A 21643-nucleotide genomic window follows, 5' to 3' on the forward strand; every position below is an offset into this window, starting at 1 on the left:
GTGTGAATGTGAGTGTGAATGGTTGTTTGTCTCTACATGTCGGCCCTGTGATAGACTGGCGTCCTGTCCAGGGTGTACCCTGCCTTCGCCCAATGACAGCTGGGATCGGCTCCAGCCCCCCCGTGACCCTAAATACAGGATAAGCGGTAGACGATGGATGGATGGATGGATATCTTAACATGAGTACTGAGTAAGGCTAAAAGCATCTGCACAACAACTAAATGCTCCGAAAACACTTTGATTCTAGAAATGACACATTTCAATAGTGAGGAAAACCAAATTTGTCAGACCGCTTTCATTTTTTGCTACTTCGATTGCATTTAAAAAAATTAAAATATAATTTGAAAGTTTTATTTTCTGTGATGTAATTCTAAAAGTGAAGCATGAATTCCAGATTCATTACACATAATGAATTTAGAATAAACATACAGTACTTTTCATAACATTGACATTTCTGTATGATCAATCCTTTTATTTTGATTGGTCTATGTAATATTCTAATATTGTGAGGTACTACATTTTTGGTTTTCATGACCTGTTTGTTGTACTCATCTAAATTAAAACAGAACAAGGCATGGCATTTTCCATGATTTTCTTTTTTTAGATGCATGTGTATTTTTTCCTGCCCAGCCCCCAGCCTCATAAGGATATGCATAACGTTACATTCATGAGAAATGCATAACATATTCTTTAAAAAAAGTTTATATAATTAAGTGTGTGAAAATTGACATTACAGTGTTTGTTTTGTTTTTTTCAAGGCCGACATGAGCTCAGCATGCCAGAGTTGGCTTGCAGTGCATGCAAAGCCACGTGGACTGCTGGAGTGGAGGATGTTGTAAAGAGTGATTACTGGCCAGCAACCCTTCACTTTGCCACAATCTATGCCATTGATGTTTTCTTCTCGTATGAAGAAATTAAAATGGCTGCACCTGGACTGTCCTGTCAGGCATTTTTAAAAATGCTTGATCAGCGAACTGTCCGCTTTGGCCGTGTGAGTATTGAAGTTATTTGTCGTTTTTGACCCATTTGTATTGTGCATTGTGCAAAAGCTGTGTCCTTCTATTTTAGTTTATAAATATCATTTGATCAAGATGTCGTTTTTGTGATAGACTGGGAAAATCTCCAGCGATAGCTTCCTCAAAAGCTTCTTCGAGTGGGAGGCTGTGAGATATGAGGTGGACAGCCTCTGCAAGGAGGAGCCCTTCACCTGTCAAGCGTGCAGCCCGGATATGCTTGCGGTTTCCGTGGATGGAAATTACTGGAGCATTACTGTTTCAAAAACGTGGCAAGGTACAATAAACATTCATGATGTCACAGTTGTTAGAAATGCTCCAGAAGTTGTTATGTTATGTTTATTATGGATGATTCTGTGTCTTAATAATCCTTTGGTGAGCGATTGTATTACTTTAAGAGCACAAAGCATTATGGGGAGTGTAGTACGAGCAGCGATATGATCTCCCGGCTAGTTTATCTCCCGTCAGTCACTCGCTAGACTTCGCTGTGCGGCACTGAAGTGCCAGTGTGCGTCATTGCAGAATGTAAGTGAGTGTTTCTGTTCGTTCATTGAGTGTATTTAGTACTTCCACGTTATAGTTTCAGGGAGCAGCTAAATGGGGGAAAGTTGTACCGCGTCTGTCGGCGGTCTGTTTATGTGTCGGGAACCGCAACACGGGTGTTCATGAGAGCAGCCACGAAGGCGGCATGCTCGTCGGCTTATTGGCGCACCCTTTGATGTTCAATTAAGTTCCGCACACGCGGGTGGGGGACGCGCGGATTTCGGGATCCGTCGCGATCTCTTGTTTATATTGTTATTCAGTTTATGTGAATGCTGAAGTGGTCAGATGAATGTACATGGTGGAGTATTGTGCTAATTAGTCGTCACTAATGTCTGATATCCTGTGTCTGCTAAATGCTGCAGTATTCATCCATCCATTGTCTACCGCTTATTCTGTATTCAGGGTCGTGGGGGGGCTGGAGCCAATCCCAGCTGTCATTGGGCGAAGGCAGGGTGCTGCAGTATTCAGTATTAGGTTATTTAGTCATGTGATGCCAAAAAAAAAAAAAAAGAAGTCCACTGGTTTCAGCCCTGCTGAATTAGTATTTGGTCACGCAGTGCGTGGTCCCCTCTGTATGCTCCGTGAGAAGTTCCTGTCTGACACAGCTAGCCCCAGCTCTAACGTGCTTGACTACGTGAGTAAATTCAGGGAGAGGTTGCACACGGCACGCGAAGCTGTACGCTGCTCTCTGGGGGTTTCTCAGGAAAAAATGAAAGGAAAATTTGATAAAAAGTCTGTGAAGCGAGTTTTTCAGGTTGGTGACAGAGAGCTCGTTCTTCTCCCACTCCCCACTTCTTCTTTTCAAGCAAAGTTTTCTGGCCCTCATGTGATTGAGAAGCAGTTATGTTAAACTGATTTTGTTGTCGCATCTCCTGACTGCAAGGGAAAAACTTGAGTAAGTCATGTGAATATGCTGAAACCATATGTCACTCGCGGTGATGCACGTAGCGTAGCCACCGTCACCTCTGTCACTCCTCCCCTGTATTCACCAGAAAGTGATGGTCTCTGTGGAAATAGCTCCTCGTGTTCAAGTCTGCAAAATTCTGAAATGTTGCAAAACATCTCTGTTCATTTGCAGCATCTAGATCAGGGATGACAGGGTTACGGCCCGCGGGCCGGACCCGGCCCGACTGTACGTCACATCCGGCCCGCGGGTGATAAGGGGAGAATATTTTTTTCATTATTATTTTATCTATTTTTAAAAAAAATATATACCGTAAATCCTCTAATACTGGCCTGTATTCTATTACCGGCCGGTCTCTAACATTGGACGGGGCAAGTGTCGACAGGCAGCGTTATTTCCACCCTTCCCATTCATTGTCAGGTTCGCGTCGCGAAGATTTTGGCTGAGGCTATATTAAAGGATTTACGGTATGCCCTGCAATGCATTCGACTCACGGCGAGCGTGGAGAGACGGTGTGCCGCTGCCTCCCACAAGCTCTCGAAACTCTTTTAAACTGAATGTTGTGCATCTAAAATAAAGACAGATTCAGCAAATACATAGCTTATTTCTCGCATAAAATGTTTTCAGAAATACCTTTCGGTGAACTATTGTCGTAAAATAAGAGAAAGTTTCCAAACGAGCCGCCATGTTGGTCGGTTTGAAATCCGGGAGCAGACAGCGCAGCAGTGAAAGCGATCGTCCAATCAGGTGCAGCCATGAAGTGTGCACGTGATTGTATGAAGGAGAGCGCCTGTCAATCATCTTCCTTTGTAATGTATGTAATTTAGGCCTCATTGTGAGGCTACTTTGGTGCCAATGCAATTTCTTTTTGATGTGTAGGCCTTCATGAATAATTTCAAATAGCCTACCTATCCATGTGTTGAGTCAATGTTTGGCCTTTTCAGTCCGAAAGTGTAATCCGGCCCCCTGAGGTCTCACTTGAAAAAAATCTGGCCCCCTGTCCAATTTCACCCTGGCATCCCTGATCGAGATGGTCCCGCCCAAGCTGACATTGTTAAACTGATTGACAGCCACCTCACTCTATCTTCCGACACTCCTACCTGCACTACTGTTCTATCTCATGATATTGATGTCGGTCACCACCCTACAATCAAGCAACGTGCCTACCGTGTCAACCCCACCAAGCGCTCCCTCTTTAAAAAGGAGGTTGACTATCGATTGGAGAATGGTTTAGCTGTGCCCAGCTCCAGCGCATGGAGTTCCCCCTGTCTGCTTGTTCCCAAACCTGATCAGACATCACAGTTCTGTACAGATTTTAGAAAAGTGAATAATGTCACCTAGCCAGACTCCTATCCTCTTCCCCGCATGGAAGACTGTGTTGACAGAGTCGGTTCGGTAACATTTGTGACTAAACTTGACCTCCTGAAGGGATACTGGCAAGTCCCATTAACACCACGTGCTTCCGAGATGTCAGCTTTTGTCACGCCTGACAGTTTCTTGCAGTACACTGTTATGCCGTTTGGTCTCCGAAACGCACCTGCCACATTCCAGCGTCTGATGCACATCGTCTTATCCGATGTAAATAATTGTGAAGTTTATTTAGATGATGTTGTTGCATATTCTGAGTCATGGTCAGAGCATATAAAAACTCTGGAAGTGATTTTTGATAGGTTGAGAGAGGCCAACCTTACCCTTAACCTGGCAAAATGTGAGTTTGGTAAGGCCACCGTCACTTACCTTGGCAAACAGGTGGGCCAAGGCCAAGTGCGCCCTGTCCAGGCCAAAGTCCAGGCCATCCTGGATTTTCCCGTCCCCAAAACCAGGCGTGAGCTCCGCCGCTTTCTGGGCATGGCGGGGTATTACCGGAGTTTCTGCCGAAACTTTGCTGATGTAGCCGCCCCACTCACAAGTCTGACTAGTGTTAAAAAAACGTTTGTTTGGACCAATGCCTGTGATGTCGCTTTTCGTTCCTGTAAAGCTCACCTCTGCAGCACACCTGTCCTGGCAGCCCCAAACTTCACTCCCCCGTTTAAGTTGGAGGTGGATGCCAGCGCCAGTGGGGCCGGAGCTGTGTTGCTGCAGGAGGATGAGAAAGGGATCGTTCACCCCATTTGTTATTTTTCCAAAAGTTCAGTGTTCCCCAACTTAACTACAGCACCACAGAGAAGGAGGCTCTCTCGCTGCTGCTGGCGTTACAGTATTTCGAGGTGTATCTTGGTTCCAGTTCTTTACCTGTTTTAGTGTTTACCGACCACAACCCGCTCGTTTTCCTGAACCAGATGCGGAATGCGAACCAGCGTTTGATGAGGTGGTCTCTGTTAGTGCAGGGTTTCAACTTAGAAATCCGTCACAAAAAGGGAACTGAAAATGTTATGGCCGACGCTCTTTCTCGTGTCTCCCAGTCCTGAGCAAACTTTTTGTGGTAGATGTTCTTTTTAGGAAGGGGGGGTGTTACGTCCCCCAGCCGATAGATTTCGCATTTAGGCCCGAGTGAGCGTTCCTGTTTTTGTTGTCCAGCTCTGCTTGATTTACAGGTCCCGCCTCCTGCCGCCAGCCATTGGTTCTCCGCAGCTGCAGCCAATGAGCCTGGCGAGCGGCCCAGTTTGAAAAGGCAGTGCTCTTCAGACAGCATACGAGGGCTTTCACTGTGCTTCTCGTGCTTTCCTCCTCGTGCTGTTGATCTGAGTGTACTTTGAATGGTGTCTAGTAGAGATGGGCAAATGAAGCCTCGTGAAGCTTTTGAGGCTTCTTCCTGATTGTACCGAAAAAAGATTCGAAGCTTTAAAGCTTCACAGAAAGACCCTACCAGTGACATCTAGTGGTCAGCTGCAGTTATAGCAGCAATGAACCTCCTAATGATTCACACATCATTGCTTCCAGTTCCAACACAAAAGCAATAAAGTCATTATTAAGCAGTTGTGTCTTCATTCTAAGAATCATTGTTCACACATACACAACAAAGTGTTACTATATAATGTCAATTGACTAATAAAATGTTAAATGTGTTGTCCTGTTACTACCTGTAATTACTTGAAACGTGTTTTGGAGGTGTGACTGAGTTTGTGAGAAGTTTTGATGCAATTCAGTGGAAACCACTTGTGGTGGGACATCCCAGGATTTGGATCATAAACTGATTATCATTAAGAACATGATTGTGATGTAACACATAATATGGAAAGATTCAAATGCAACATTGTAGAGGTACTTTTGTGAATATGTGGGATTGTGCTTGTGCTACAGTGTCAAAATGAAGTGATTACGTGCATAAGGGAAATGTGCTTGGGGGATGTGTTGTTGTGTTGATGTTTATGCTTGTGCAACACTTTATTACAAGTTTTTATTTAAAAACAAAATCTGCTCAATGGTGCTTGGCTTCAAACGGCTTCTTCTCTGGCTGACGATCTCGCCAGCCTTCGAAAAGATCCTCTCACAGGGGACAGAGGATGCTGGTGTGCAAAGATACTGCATTGCTACTATAAAAAGGTGTGGGTAGGCAGCCTTTTGGAGGAGCCAATTCTTTAATGGGTCCTCTGTCCTGGGCAGCAGTTTGTCCTTCAGATATCTGGATTATCATTATCATTTCAGCAAGAGATGAATACAAAACAAAATAGAAAAAGTAAAAGTACATTTTGTTTACCTCTGGACCTCTGCAATTGCACTGGCGGTACAATTTGATGGACGTTGTGCATCCACGTGGCTGTCCAGTAGGTCCCAGAGGCTGTTGCTCTGGACAGGGGATGGACCCTCTGCAGGTGCCAGTGGCAGAGCCGGTGCAGGCATTACATTGGCACATTCTCTGGTGAGCCTTTCCACCGCTGCCTGACAGCTTGTTGTGCTGCAGAAGCCCACCTCAAGTGTTAATGAAGTTACCTTTTCAAGCAAGGCAAATTTCTCCTGCAGGTTGGTGTTCATGTTGTGAACCAAGTTACTGGCTATGTGGTGTGTTACTGAAGCACACTGTCTTGAAGCTTGGTGCTTCAGCATCTTTACAATGGGGATCACCTTTGATCCAGACACCCTCCTCTCTGTGGACATCTCTTCAGTGGCCTGGTGGAAGGGAGAGAGGACTGAGATGCACTGATTGATTGTTTCATATTCCTCAGCAGAAAATGGCAGGAGGGGGGTGTTAAGACTGCTGAGGGCTGCACCCAGGGGCTCCCTCTGCTCGTACAGCCGCCGGAGCATTGAGAATGTGCTGTTCCAGCGGGTGTCCACCTCTTGCACAAGTTTGTGCTCTGGTCGGCCCATCTGTCGCTGTATTTCACAGAGCTTTTCTTTAGCTGTAGTGCTCGACTTGAAATGCCCCACGATTTTACGTGCCCTGGTGCGTATGTCATCCAGGTCAGATGTCTGTGACAATGACTTCTTCACCACCAGATTTAACATGTGGGCAAAGCAGTTAATGTGACGCACATTAAGTACATTGGCACAAGCAATCATATTTGGTGCCGCGTCTGTGACCAGACACCTCACTCTGGTTCTTATTCCCCATTCTGCCATAAGAGTGGCTTTGGCCTCTGCAATATTTGCTGCAGTGTGGGACCTGGGGAATTGCTTGACACCAAGCAGAACAGTTTTGAGCTGGACCTCTTCTGTGATGAAGTGCCCAGTCACTGCCAAGTAGGCATCCATGTTAATGGAGGTCCACATATCTGCTGTTAAACAGATAGTGGATGCCTTCGAAACTTCTGCTACGGCCTGGTCTTTGGTGATCTTATATTTGTCCTCCAACATCTCTTTCAGAGCCTTCCTTCCTGGGATCGTGTATGTCGGATCCAGGAGGTGGACAAAGGCCCTAAAGCCTTCATTCTCCACCACAGACAATGGCTGTGTGTCCATAACTACAAGGTTCAGCAAGGCCTCATCCAGCTGTTGCTTCCTGGACACTGATGAAAGAAAAAATGTAGGTTACATGTGTGCAACTTTTAAATCTTATTTGGATTCAACTGAAGAATAGGTTGTATTGAGTAGTTACAATACAGTTACAATACAATACCAGAAGGGTCAGCAGGGTGAGCTTCAGCTGAGGTGCTCGGCTGAGAAGTTGCTGCATGATCATGCTTGGCACGAAGATGCCGCAACATAGAGGAGGTGTTGTTTCCATACACCAGCTCTCGTGAGCATATGAGGCACTGAACCTAAATTTAAAAAAATACATTAATAAATATATTTAAATGCAATATTGAAACAATCAAGATAATATGAAGTTGAAAATATTACAAGCTATATCATAACATTCATTCATTTTCTGTAACCATTACATCCTTGCAAGTGTCGCGGGAAGATATTTTGCAATACCATATTAAAGTATATTATATTAGGCTATATTATATTATAAAACACCTACCTTGGTGGGTGACACAAGGTCGAAGTGTTCCCATCCACGGGATCGCTTTCTTCCACTCGGATTCTCCATCACTCAAGTAGGGTAGTCGCTGTCAAAGGTCTCTCAGAACGCTATGAAGCAGGGGGGAGCACTGGGCATCTCGCGTCTCGTTATAACGAATGAAGGCGCGCCAAAACTTCGAATCAGTCACCTCATTTCCGGTGGTTCGTTGTGACGTATGAAGCGTCAAACGTCATCGGTCACGTGATCGTGGAGATTTGATACAAGCCTCGACACAGCGTTTCGAACGAGCCTGCTTCAATAGAGTGAAGCAGGCTTCGGAGTCTCGGTGTCAAACGTCCCATCTCTAGTGTCTAGTTCCCCTGCAAGTCATGTTTGGTTATTGGTTGTGTGTGAGTTAGCTGACCCTTTTTGCTGTGCTTCGGCACCATTCTAAGTTATTTACATTTTTGCCTTTAATGTTTATTTTGGTAGGAAGCAGTAAGGGTGTAACTGCCATTTATTTTCATTCCCCTTTTTCTCCTGTTTTTGTTAGTTTAGGAAGTTAGGCTTAGACCTTGTCATTTTATTTGTTCCTTTTTATTCCTCCCAGGGCAAGTTAGTCTGGTCGAGAAGATAGTTTTGTTTGGTTGTTATTTTGGCCTTGGTTCACCCTGAAGAGACGCTTCAGTTCTTTTTCGGTTTTTCGTGGTGTTGACTTTGTCCACCCTTTTGTGACATATACCTTTGTTTACTTTGAGCTGTGCCCAATAAAGTCCAGCTTTTTGATTGTGCAACATTGTCCTCTGCCTCATTTATGTTGTGCCCCTGTTCCCCTAGCCTGAAGCGTGATACTGCTAGACTGTGGCGGCGGAGCAAAAGGCCGTACGCTATTCTATGGGGCATGTCGTATCTATGGGTGACAAAGAGGTGGTAAGCCCTCAGTCGACGGAGACTATAAGCCACGCGGAACAGGAGCGGCCGGATAGCCATGTTCTATGGTGATGTCGGCCACCCCGTGGTCGAAGCCACGGGGCACCCATGTTGTCTAGGATGTCCCTGGGACCCAGGCCTTGGTCCAGGTCCCCGGGGATTCAGCCCCGTCCACAGACCCGGCTGCAGAAAAAAATGTAGGGGGGGGCATTACATTTTTTCAGGGGGGCAAAGTTTTTCAACCTACATTTTATTTGCTTCAAGCAGAACAATGGCTTCGTGACCACTGCTAAAGTGCGGAGAAGTATTTTTCCTCTTACTAAAAAGGGGCAGTTCATCCCACAATCTAAAAAACAAACAAAATAGTGTAGTGCTGTGTCCATTTATGCAACTCGAGCATTTATTCAAGAAGACCGGCAACAAGGGTTGTGGCATGCAGATAGCACCATACAGCTTCACTTCTACTGGAAACAGAAGCACTGATGTCAACCTGAACACTGAACTCATACTAGGAGAGGTAGCTACAGCAGCTAGGGAGCTACCTCTCCTAGCATGAATGTTTACTCCAGTGTTACTGTTGACTTCAATGCTGACATTTCCAGTAGAAGTAAATATCGCTGCTTCCTGCTCGCTCCCGTTCGCGTCCTCACTTCTTGTCCGCGTATTTCTTGGGGGAAAATACAGACATCCATGCCGAACACCACAGCGAAATAACTTGTTGTTAACTCAGTGACCCGCCCCCCCAACACCTGTAATTGGCCAGCACGTTGCCTGGGTTCGTTGGTTGGATTAGTTGAATTGTATGATCGACAAACCGAGATAGGAATAGTAGAGCGTTGGCCACTCCGAGGTAAAAACAAAACCCAAATAATTTAAACAGCTTCCAGCCCAGGGTGGGCATGGCTGACTCTGTGAGCGGGCACGGCAAGCCAATGCCCGCCCATGCCGCCGGGACTGCCCGTCAGGTTTCCAATGACGGATATCAAGGACGTGCGGGAAAACAACGTGGATAACTATGCTCTCTTAAGATCGCCAAATGCCTCGTCATCTAATTAGTGACGCGCATGAATGGATGAACGAGATTCCCACTGTCCCTACCTGCTATCTAGTGAAACCGCAGCCAAGGGAACGGGCTTGGCAGAATCAGCGGGGAAAGAAGACCCTGTTGAGCTTGACTCTAGTTTGGCACTGTGAAGAGACATGAGAGGTGTAGAATAAGTGGGAGGCCTCGGCCGTTGGTGAAATACCACTACTCTTATCGTTTTTTCACTTACCCGGTGAGGCGGGGAGGTTGTGAGCAGCTCGGGCTCTCGTTTCTGGTGTCAAGCGTGACCCGCTCCGGGGACAGTGGCAGGTGGGGAGTTTGACTGGGGTGGTACACCTGTCAGCAGGGCAAACAGACATACACCTGGAAACCTGGAAAGGAGGGAAGTTGTGTTTGGGGGCACTTTGGTTAGCATGTGTGATATCAGAGCCTCTCCAGAGGCCCTGATATCACACAGGCTTTAAGCCCCCACGCCACGTCAAGGCAGTGCCCATGTGGAGGAAAAAAAATTGAACACAAACTTGGAACAAAACAACAAAACAATAAACAATTTTTTTTGGTGTGCAACAAGCACTTTTTTTTTTTTACAACAATGGAAAATGAACATATTTTTTTTTTGTTGTGTGCAACACACTTTTTTTTTTTTTACAACAATAGAAAATGAACATATTTTTTTTTAGTTGTGTGCAACACACTTTTTTAACAAATGACAAACAACTACTTCCTCGGCCTCCTCGGATATCTTTTTTTGGGGGACAGCCCAAGCCTCCTCTTCACCCGGTTGGCCATTGTCTGGCTTGTGGACCCCTTCTTTTTGCGTGGTGTCAGCTTCAGAATAAAGAACAGGTACACATGAGCTTACTGAATTTGGACTGTGGTGTGATAGCAATTGCAAGGTTTTAACTTACTTTTGTCTCCTCCATCCCGGAGGTGGTGGCAGCAGCTGTGGAGGTGGAGGGTTCTGCAGATGAGAGAGCTGTTTGTCCGCTCTTTAGGGAGAGACAGACAAACAGCTCTCTCATCTGCTTGGCCCTTGTGAGCGTGTGATGGAGGGCGTAGAATTTTTCCTGCGTGGCCACATTGTGGCACATGAATGTGGCCACATTACGGCGCACCTCTGCATCGTTCTCTTCAAAGTTCTGCAAAAACAGAAAATGAGGCATTAATGAACAAGTGCACCAAATTGACCAATTCCTCAGGACATGTTTTTGATAGCCACATATGTCGCCACTGCCGACCGGAGTTCCATGAATGATGGCGCTCCCGCCAGGCCCATCTCCTTCCACGCCGCCCTGAAATACTTCACAAGGTCTTTGGCCTCGCCGCGGCCGAGGGAGGAGAAGAAGAAGCTGTTGGTCGGCACAGCCCTTTTCCGGAGCCGGAGCCACTCTGTGCACCAGGCGTACTCCTCCGGCTCCAGATAGAGCTGTGCCACCCCAAATTTTCTCACTGTCTTGTGCTCCAAGACCTGCAGAAGACAACGTATGACCGATTGGTAAGTGTGGAACAGAAACACAAACTGACTAAATGTCGGGAAAGGGATTAAAATGATACTTGCATTTATGAGGTAGCCTCTCTTTTCGTCCCCGATGGCGTCCTTCACCCCTTTTACACGCATCTTCGTGAGGACGCCGCTCCTGTGGCCATATATGGCCCCAAAGTAGGCCGCCAGGTACCCAAAAAACCTATAGCGGGTCTTTGGGTCCCTTGGGGCCGCACTTTTTATGTCCTCTGTAATGAGAGTCAAAGAGAGAAGACAACAGTTACACTTGAAGCTTTTAGACACTGAAAAAAATTGTGTGAGAGAGAGAGAGAGAGAGAGAGACAGGTCAGACTCACCCAGGAGCTCGGGGATCTTGGCCCTGGCCAGGACCCGGCACTGCCCCAGGTCCTCCCTGGACAACAGCCTCTGTTGCTTACCCTGTTTAACAACAGACTGGTGCCCATGTATGGTCCGGCCCAGGTCTCTATAGAGCTTCCTCAGCTCCCTGGTTAGCACCGTCAGCTGCCCCTGGGTCAGCCGACAGTGCTTTGGTGGGGTGTCGAAAAAGAACTCCATGAATGAGATGGCCTGGCCCACATACAGGGACACCGTTGTGGGGGCCAGGCCAATGCTCCTCAGGAAGGCAGGGTAGCTGAAAAAAGACCAGTCTGGACTTAGTCTCAGTCTCAGTTATATGTTTTCAATACTTCCATCATCACCATCATCATCATCATCATCATCAAACCTTTTAATTTAATTTAATTTAACTAGGCAAAAGACTTGCTAAGAAAGATAGATAGATACATAGTTAGTTTATTTCGAACATGTAAAAAACAAAAAAAAAATGATCATAAAGAAAAAAATAAAACTTGAAAATAACAAAGTATAACAGAGTAAACATAAACTGAAAACTATAAATTCTGTTGACATTTCCGAAAGGGACTGGGAGAAAGTATAAACTTATTTTAGTCCACCCCCTTGTAATAAATAATACTACTGAAGTATTTTGCCTTCCATCAGTATATATTTATAATAACAATAATAATAACTTCCATTTGTCAATTTCCTTTGTTCTATATCTAACAAAACATAAATCTGATTAAAAAATATTTATCCTAATGAAATATTACATTATAAGAACATTCTTAACATCTGTAAATTCACTACTTACAACTTCAGCAGGAAGTTGTACATATGGGGAATATGCATGATAATCATGTACAGTGAGAGAAACACAGCTAGAATAATGAGGAATATGGCCACATTCCCCAGGTCCAATGCTGGTCCACATTGCACTCCCATCCTAAAAAGGAAACAAAACCACTTTATTTTCTTCACTCATAAACTTCAAACATCACTTGATTCATCATCATACTGTTTGAAATATTTATATATATTGAAAGTAGAACCTGCACTTGCCTTTTGGGTGCATCTTCATCCGCAGTCCTCGGGCATATGGTACTCTAACATACATGCAGGGGGATGCGGCAGTTGTTTCGATCCGGTTTTAGGCCCCCTCACGCGGACTCACTCTCCTCCACACTGACCCCCCCATAACTTTATTTTTTCTAAGTCCTCGCGGATATGTTACTCTAACTTACATCCAGGGGGATGCGGCAGGTGCTTCCATCCGGTTTTAGGCCCCCTCATGCGGACTGACCTCCACACTGACCCCCCCCCCCCCCCCCCCCATAACTTTATTTTTTCTAAGTCCTCAGGCATATGGTACTCTGACTTACATCCAGGGGGATGGAGCAGGTACACCTCCTCGGTCTTATGCATCCTCAGTCAGACTCACTCTCCTCCACACACAACCCTCTTTAATTTTTTTTTTCCCCAAGTCTCCAGCACACTTCCAGGCCGACGGAGCAGGTGTACCTAGCCCAGGACAGGCACCCACGGCCGGCCTCACTCTCCTCCACACACACCCCTCTTTAATATTTTTTTTTCTTCCAAGTCTCCAGCACACTTCCAGGCCGACGGAGCAGGTGCACCTGGCCCAGGACAGGCACCCACGGCCGGCCTCACTCTCCTCCACACACACCCCTCTTTAATATTCTATTTTTTCTAAGTCCCCGCACCCATGGTACTCCCACTGTTTCTTGGGGGGGAGGGCGTGTCGGTGGGGCCCGCGCCCACGGCCAACAAAAGCTTGGATCGAGGGCTGACTTTCAATAGATCGCAGCGAGGGAGCTGCTCTGCTACGTACGAAACCCTGACCCAGAATCAGGTCGTCTGCAAGTGATTTAGCACCAGGTTCTCCACAAACATGCGGTGCGAGATAGGAGAGGGGCGACACCCCAGCCCTGTCACGAATGGCTCTACTCACCGACTGAAGCCGGTTATCCGGGGCCAACCGAAGATCCGCGGCGCTATGGTATCGTTACGTCTAGGCGGGATTCTGACTTAGAGGCGTTCAGTCATAATCCCACAGATGGTAGCTTCGCACCATTGGCCTCTCAGCCAAGCACATACACCAAATGTCTGAACCTGCAGTTCCTCTCGTACTGAGCAGGATTACTATTGCAACAACACATCATCAGTGTCTCACGACAGTCTAAACCCAGCTCACGTTCCCTATTAGTGGGTGAACAATCCAACGCTTGGTGAATTCTGCTTCACAATGATAGGAAGAGCCGACATCGAAGGATCAAAACGCGACGTCGCTATGAACGCTTGGCCGCCACAAGCCAGTTATCCCTGTGGTTCAGAAAAAGAGCTAACGCTACTGGGCCCAAAGCCTCAAGCCCGAGTGAATCACCATCCAGGTGTGATACACCTGAGCCTGAAGACCAAATGGAGCCCGCGAGCCTGAAAGCAGAAATCCTCACGGAACTGAAAATGGACATTGCTATGCTGCTCAGGTCGGAGCTCAAGACCGCTCTGGCTGACGATTTTCAAAACATTAAAGCCGAGCTACAGGCAGTAAGAACGGAGCTAGCAAACAACACCGCGGCTATTCGCGCCGACGTGGAGACGATGAAAACAACAGTGGCGCATATGGAGCAGGGGCTCTCATCATGTTCAGACGACGTGACATCTTTGCTGACTAAAGTCGGGAAACTCGAGACAGAAGTCGGCAACTTGCAGAAGAAGTGCCTTGATATGGAAGGAAGAATGAGATGCTCCAACATCCGTATACTAAACGTCCCAGAAACTCCAGACTTAAGCACACCGACAGCTGTCTCCAAACTACTAAAAGAAGCGCTGAAGTTAGACAAAGATGTCCTGATCGATCGGTCCCACATGGGGCTACAGCCGAGAAGCCAGGACGGCAGACCCCGTGTCATTGTGGCAAAAGTCCACTACTACCAGGATTGTGCCGACATCCTCCGCCGCGCGAGGGAGTCCGGGCCGCTCCGGTTCAGAGGGAGAGACATCTCCATCTTCCCTGATTATCCCCCCAGCGTCGTGCAGGCCAGGTCCGCTTTCAGCGAGGTGAGACGACTACTTCGAGGACGAGAGGGTGTCAAATACGGTCTTCTCTATCCAGCACGGCTCCGGATTACGCATAACGGGACTGAAAAACAGTTTCAAAATGCCGGAGAAGCCATGGCTTATGTGAAAAGCAGAATCTTACCGGGATCTTCAAAAGACTGATCTTGACTTGAAAGGAGTAAGAACATGTGAAATCCACGTCTGAATAAGGTGGGTGATGTCCACTCGGTCAGGCAAACACATCACCTTGACTGTTACAGAGCCAAATGGCCCCAGTTTGTCCCAGAGGAAGAGGTAGAGAGCACATATGTATCAAAACAGTGCTGTTTTTTCACTCTTTTTTTTTGTTTACAACAGGTTCAGCAAGTTGATTAATACTGTCGTGTGCCTCTATCAGTATAATTTTATTCTCTGTTTATGCTCAGCAAGCAATCACCTGTTTTTTTTTTTTTTTCTTTTCTTTTGAAAAAGATTGAAATATTTTATTTTCTAAGGTACCTAATACAAAACTATGTTCTACAGCGGAGCTTGTTCTTCTAGTACTGCTAGTGCGTCCTCACACAAGCACTTAAATGTGTAGATACTGTTGCGAGGGGTTTGGGATTCACCTTGTTCCTTCAGGTGAGTATTGGGGAATTACTGTACCTGGGTTTACATTCAGGTTTTTTTCTTTCTTTTTTTTCTTTTCTCTGGTTTCATTGCTCATACTTATTTATCCTTTAAAGGTCCTTTTAGTACTTTTGAAGACACAAGTACAGGCAGACTTAATGCACCGCCAATCTTTCCCTTTTCTTGAACATGGCTGCGGCTAACACGGACTTCTCAAACAAATTAACCAATTGTGACGTAACCTTTATAAGCTGGAATGTTAAATCTTTAAATCATCCCTCTAAACGAAAGAAAGTACTGACTCATTTGCAGAAATTAAATGTGGGAATTGCTTTTCTCCAGGAGACGCATCTCCGAACCTTTGACCACTTTCGACTCAGGGGTGGATGGATCGGGTAATCATATCACTCTAATTTTCATTCCAAATCTAGAGGTGTGGCCATCCTTGTTAATAAGAACATCCCTTTTGTAATGTCAAAGGTTGAAACAGACTCCTCTGGGCGTTATGTAATTGTGGTGGGTAGACTGTATAACACGCCAGTCATCTTAGTTAATGTATATGCACCACATTGGGATGACAGCTCCTTTTTTATAAATTTCTTCGCTAAAATCCCCAACATGGATACACATCATCTCATCCTCGGAGGCGATATGAACTGCACATTATCAACTACTCTGGACCGCAGCTCGACTAGGAATGTATCCAAATCCATCGCAGCATCTCAACTGCAGCTTTTTCTTAACACGAATGGCATAGCTGATGTGTGGCGCTTTCAGAATCCTACGGCTAGAAGCTATTCCTTCTTCTCTCCGGTCCACGGAACATACTCGCGCATAGACTATTTCTTTTTGGATAAAAGCCTTCTTTCACTATTAAGAAAGTGTGAGTACCAAGCCATAGTTATCTCAGACCACGCTCCCCTGTTGATGGCTCTATGTTTACCAATCTCTCAAGCCAACTACCACCCTTGGCGACTTAACACTTTACTACTTTCAGATGAAGACTTTGTTAAATTTATTTCCTCTGAAATAACTTTCTTCCTCGAGCATAATCAGACCCCCGGAATGTCGCGTTTAACAGTGTGGGAATCCATGAAGGCGTATCTAAGAGGGCAAATAATATCATACAGTGCACAGCAAAGAAGACGTCGCAATATGAAACTCGAGGAGCTAACAAATGATATTCTTAAATTGGATACTACTCTCGCTGTCACCCCATCCGATAATTTATTCAAATTGCGATTGACTCTTCAAACCGAGTTCAATCTGCTATCAACGAGACACATTGAAAATCTGATAAATAAATCACAGAGTAAAATATACGAATGTGGGGAAAAAATAGGGAAGATTCTTGCCCATCAGCTTCGCCAGAAAACTGTGGATAGAACTATAGCTGAGATAAACGATGAACTGGGCACTAAACCTATGGATCACTCTGAGATTAATTCATGTTTTCACAGATTCTACTCGAAGCTGTATGATAGTGAGTCTCTTGATGACCATGCTCTACTTGAGTCTTTTTTCAGTAAAATAAATATCCCCACAATCAATAACCAAACTGCATCCGAACTAGACAAACCATTTTCTGTACAGGAACTCATGAATGCCATTAAACTCATGCAAGCTGGAAAATCCCCAGGACCTGACGGATTCCCAAGGGAATTCTTTAAAAAATTTGCGGACCAGCTGTCCCCTATTCTGCTCTCTGTTTTTGAGGAGTCGCTCCTCACTGGATCTCTTCCTCCAACTATGCGACAAGCGACCATCTCTCTTATTCCTAAAGAAGACAAAAACCCTCTAAATTGTGGCTCTTACCGTCCCATCTCGCTATTAAATGTAGACAGTAAAATTCTTTCCAAAATGCTGGCCTGCCGCTTAGAAGCGGTCTTGCCCTTAATTATAGCGGACGATCAAACTGGCTTTATTAAAGGTCGTCACTCCTTTTTTAACATAAGACGCTTATTTAATGTTCTTTATGGTCCCACTCCACCTGACGTCCCAGAAATATTACTATCGCTTGACGCCGAGAAGGCATTTGATCGGGTGGAGTGGGATTATCTTTTTTATACTCTGAAACAATTTGGTTTTGGTGAAAAACTCATTTCCTGGATTAAAATTCTGTATTCCTCTCCACTTGCAGCTGTTCGAACAAACAATAACCTCTCCTCTTACTTCCCTCTTCGTCGTGGCACCCGGCAGGGTTGTCCTCTGTCACCACTCCTGTTTGCTATTGCGATTGAACCACTGGCATCAGCAGTACGTGGCGAAATCAATATAAAGGGAATACAGAGATATGACTCGAATAATAAGGTGTCCTTATATGCTGATGACATGCTTTTATATTTGTCTTATCCTTTAACTAGTCTTCCAAATACTCTTGACTTGATTGAAGAATTCAGCAAAATATCGGGATACAAAATTAATCTACAAAAGAGCGAAATTATGCCAATGAATATAGCAGCTAAGCAAATCGATTTTGGTTTATTCCCATTTAAGGTCAGTCCCCAAAAATTTAAATATTTAGGAATCTGGATAACGCATGTCTTTAAAGACCTATTTAAAGCTAACTTTTCACCACTACTGACTAACCTCAAGCGAGATATGGAACGCTGGAGTTTACTCCCCCTGTCACTAGGAGGCAGAATTAACATAATTAAAATGAATGTCTTGCCTAAATTCCTGTACGTTTTCCAATGTATTCCCCTACATCTGTCTAAATCCTTTTTTATGTCGGTGGACAATTTAGTGTCGGGATTCATATGGAACAAGAAAACCCCCCCGAATACGGAAAGGGATTTTACAACGGCGTCGCGAGTATGGAGGACTATCCCTTCCTAACTTCCAGTTATATTACTGGGCTGCCAATATTAGATCTATGCTGTTTTGGAAGGGCTCTCCATCTGGTGATAATCCTGAGTGGTTACAAATGGAAAACTCCTCCTGTCCACATACTTCCTTACACTCACTTCTATGCTCAAAACTCCCCCTTTCAGACTCCATATCTAAACTCACCTCAAATCCAATTGTGAAACAGTCTTTCAAAATTCTGACACAGTTCAGACGAAGTTTTTCTCTCAAGGATCTGCCGACCTGTGCTCCTATAGCAAAAAAACACCAGTTCTTGCCTTCAATCATAGACAGTACTTTTCGTGAATGGGCCAATAGAGGAGTCACCACAATAGAGATTCTATTTGTCAATAATATCTTTGCATCTTTTGAACAACTGAAGCTTAAGTTTAACATCCCAAACTCTCATCTTTTTAGATTTTTGCAGCTCCGTAGCTTCGTTTCTACATCATTTACTCAATTCCCATCTCAACCACCCAATACTCTCCTAAATTCCATTCTGAAGCTTGATTCAGGCTCCAAAGGAAATATTGGGAAGATATATTCCTTACTAAATACATACAATTTGAAGCCTTTGACATCATTAAAGACTCAATGGGAGAATGATTTGGGGCTTGAACTTTCTGAGAAGATGTGGGAAAAAGCTTTAGATAGAATACATTCCTCTTCCATCTGCCTACGACACACAGTTATCCAATTCAAGGTCATGCATCGCCTTCATTGGTCAAAAGTGAGACTAGCAAAGTTTACACCTAGTATCGACCCCATTTGCGATCGATGCAGGCAAGCACCAGCCCCCCTTTTGCATATGTTCTGGTCTTGTTCAAAATTAGGCAATTTCTGGCAGTCAATATTTAAAACTTTTTCAAATGTTTTACAAGTACCTATTGAATCTTCTGCAATTACTGCCATATTTGGAATAACCCCTCAAGACACTCACCCGAACCGCCGGGCACAGAATATGATAGCCTTTGCATCTCTTATAGCTAGGCGATTAATACTTCTTAAGTGGAAGGAGAAATTTCCCCCAAGCTTTAAGATGTGGATCAATGATCTCCTACACTATTTGGTACTAGAGAAGATTCGTTATTCTACAAGAGGGTGTATTCAAAAATTTGATGCTACATGGAAACCTTTTCTCAGTTATTTAGAGAAATAAAATGTCATTGATGTTGGTGCTCTGTGTATAAAATGTGCAATTAATCCTGTATTATGTATAATCTGAAACCCATGAGGATCGCTGTCAACCACTTGTTGATTTTTTTTTTTTTTTTTTCAATTTATTTATTTATTCATTTATTTATTTATTTTTACTTTCTCTCCTTCTCTGAAACTTATTTAACACGCTGTTCTGTCTGAATTAATTATTATTTCTTTTCTCTTATTTTATTCAATTTGTATCATTTTTACAATGCAAATGGTTGTACACCAGTACAGTATTTCTGTTGCAGGGATGGGTGGGGGGGGGGGGGGGGGGGGGGTGTTGTTGTTCATGTTGTTTATATCTGTGTAATTCCTGATCATATATCTTCTTGAATCTATGTACTTTGTACATCATCTTTCAATGCACAAATATAAATAAAAAGACTTGGAGCAACAAAAAAAAAACTCCCCACCTGCCACTGTCCCTGGAGCGGGTCACGCCCGGCAGGGCCGGGCGCTTGACACCAGAAAGGCTTGACACCGCCTCACCGGGTAAGTGAAAAAACGATAAGAGTAGTGGTATTTCACCGACGGCCAAGGCCTCCCACTTATTCTACACCTCTCATGTCTCTTCACAGTGCCAGACTAGAGTCAAGCTCAACAGGGTCTTCTTTCCCCGCTGATTCTGCCAAGCCCGTTCCCTTGGCTGTGGTTTTGCTAGATAGTAGGTAGGGACAGTGGGAATCTCGTTCATCCATTCATGCGCGTCACTAATTAGTTGACGAGGCATTTGGCTATTTTAAGAGAGCATAGTTACCCCGACGTTCCCGCTGAGTCGCTGATATCGGCGAACCGACATCTGACCGCTCGTCGAGGCGAACCTTTGGGTTCCCGAGCGATAGGCTCGAGACCCTCAGAGTTCCCTAGACATCTTGGGTGTCCCGAGGCCGCTCCCACCGATACCTTCAACCTCCCGGCCAGCGGAAAGCCGGCATCGCCATAGAACATGGCTATCCGACTGCTCTGTTTCGAGTAGTTTATTGTCTCTCGTCGACTGAGTGCTTACCACCTCTTGTCACCCGGATTCGGTCGACGGCCTCATAGAATTAAGATGAACTCCCAAGTACCTCCGAACATATCTGATAGTACCATCCTTAGGCAACCTCGACAGGCATCAGCTGTAGGGACATGACCATTCTCTGGTCGTGGGCAATCTAGAGTTTATAGAGTCGTTGCCTCCTTCCATGGTGCTGTTGGTGTACCAGGTTTTTTTTTTTTTTTTTTTAATAAATAATGAACAATGATCCGGCATACTTGGGTTTGTCAATGAGTCTCATTTATAGGCTAATCTCTTATAGACTTTACACAGGTCCACTGTGTGGAGGAGAGCTCTCCTACTGAGGAGAGTTGAGAAAACCTTTATCCTGGATTTGCTTGCTCCTAGGAGCCCCAGAACCAGGTTGTTTCCTCTGAACCACTTCCCTCTTGCCCCAATGGGGAAACCTTTGCTGAGTACGGTGTCCACTCCTGGAATGAGGGACATGACTGCTCCGGCAAACTTCATGTACTTCAGCGATTTCAGGTGCTGCATGTTGGAGAGAGAATCCTCTGATAGTTCAAATGTTATAGCAACATCGAGTATTAGGGCACAACTACCTTTGGAAACTACCAGGTCTGGGACTCCAGTCCGTCCTTCAGGTGATCTCAGTTGGATCTCCCTCCATGTCTTCCAGCCTAATCTGGTTGCTTCTTCTTGGAGAAGGACGCAGATTTTGTTGTGATTCGCCATCCTGTTGAGTTTGACTGCTGGGCATCTCCCAACAATATGTCTTGTAGTGTCTTGACCATTAAGACAGAGCTTGCACAGTAGTTTCTTGGTTGGGCAGTCCTGTCCTCTCCCACCAGTAGATTGGGATGGTAACGAGTTGACTCGTAATTGTAAGGCTATAATCAGCTCTGACTGGCTGAGTTTCGTTGTTCCCAAATTTTTCAACCAGTTATTGCTGATTTTGTCTTCCCTGAAGACCCAGATACCCACTCCTTGGGTACGCAACCCGCTCCATAGTCGAAGCTCTCTATCTCTCCATTCCTTGGCGGCCAGCATGTCTAGTTTGTCAAGTCCCAAACTACCAGCCTCCTTCTCAGGTTGACCTTCTGTGGCCAGCTTCCACAGTTTCACCAGGACTTTCATGGGAATGGATGTCTTGGCGATGTTCCTGGTGTATTCGTCTTCTGAATTAAGCAGTTTAATGATTCTTCTTAGTTGTATTGAAGGGATATGTGCTTCTAGCTTGAGAATGCCCAGACCTCCGCTTCTTTGGCTGGAGTACAGCAGACCGTTGGCGGTGGATGGAGGGAG

At 45.1% G+C, this 21643-nt stretch overlaps 1 long non-coding RNA gene across 3 annotated transcripts in view; it reads right to left on the bottom strand.

The window, feature by feature from the left end:
* LOC311024728 overlaps positions 1 to 21643 on the bottom strand; it is a 103849-nt gene that overhangs the window by 62653 nt on the left and 19553 nt on the right. Inside the window, exons 1-2 of one of the 3 annotated variants that reach the window (XR_014598326.1) lie at positions 19931 to 20067; positions 9760 to 9946 (exon numbers count right to left, since the gene is read on the bottom strand). This is a non-coding gene — a long non-coding RNA (uncharacterized lncRNA). Of the gene's footprint in view, positions 1 to 9759; positions 9947 to 19930; positions 20068 to 21643 lie in introns of those variants that run through there. The other 2 variants (XR_014598324.1, XR_014598325.1) reach the window with 2 other exon arrangements.

The sequence above is a fragment of the Eutrigla gurnardus genome, assembly GCF_963514095.1.
Source record: "Eutrigla gurnardus genome assembly, chromosome: 14".
In the NCBI taxonomy this organism is placed as follows: Eukaryota; Metazoa; Chordata; class Actinopteri; order Perciformes; family Triglidae; genus Eutrigla; species Eutrigla gurnardus.